This window comes from Eimeria mitis, genomic scaffold, assembly GCF_000499745.2.
Source record: "Eimeria mitis Houghton genomic scaffold, Emh_scaff1024, whole genome shotgun sequence".
Lineage (NCBI taxonomy): Eukaryota > Apicomplexa > Conoidasida > Eucoccidiorida > Eimeriidae > Eimeria > Eimeria mitis.
In genome coordinates this window covers 4597-5521 of record NW_013567150.1, presented here as the reverse complement: position 1 = coordinate 5521, position 925 = coordinate 4597, and positions in this window count along the sequence as shown.

Genomic DNA, 925 nt, shown 5'->3' with positions numbered 1-925 from the left:
GCTTCACATGATCAACAATTGAAATTTGATAATCCGCGGAATTAATTATTGGGTTTTAGCCTTTAGCCTTTAGTTGGGGAGATGCAAGTCCCAGGGTTCGTATTTGTTCGCTGCATCGGCCGTTCTCTTCATGTTCTGGTAGGTGTAAGGCCCTGGTGTTCAGCAGTGCTAGTCAAGAATACAAGGAAAGCTCGGGAAACCAACACTTCAGTAGATCTTCATCGAAGAAATAACTTATAATTTCATAAGCAATAAATACTATAGCCTCTTCAACGTAGAAACTAGGTAGCAAAAGGCTAATGTACCCACTGTAGACGCACACGTATCCGAGTTTGCCACGTAGGCGACACTACAACCAGTGCGGGAACTGGACGCGCAAGTGGCAGAGAGAATATCCATGATTAGTAAGGAGTGGGAAGGAGAGCGCGTAATAATGAGAAAACATGGTTCTGGTCGTTGCTGGGTTGGTCAAACTTTAGACATCCCAGAGTACTCTCGCGAATAGCCTGCAGTACCTGCACGGTACTGTGGCTGGTTGTCGTCCGCACCCTCCTTGCGGCATATTCAAGCTGGTGGGCGCTGTGCGGAAGCCCGCTCCATCAGGTTGCCGCTAACTGACCTAGGTGTAACGGATAACACAATTCCCAGCGTCCTATATAATAATCGGCATCGCCTGTCCAACGAAACCAATAGAACTAACGCATCGTTGTTTCCACACACGACAGGACGTCTCGAATCGATGTGAGCGACTCGACTTGATAGAGCGACTCTACTTGTTAGAGCACACCGAAACTGCGTTCTATGCGTAAAGCATACAAACAATTTCCTTTGAGTCTATCTCCTCTTAGATTTTCGCGTGAGTTGATTGCCTAGAAGTAGTGTATCTCATGATGTGTGTGCAACTTCTTCCTGGTATGGTTGTGTC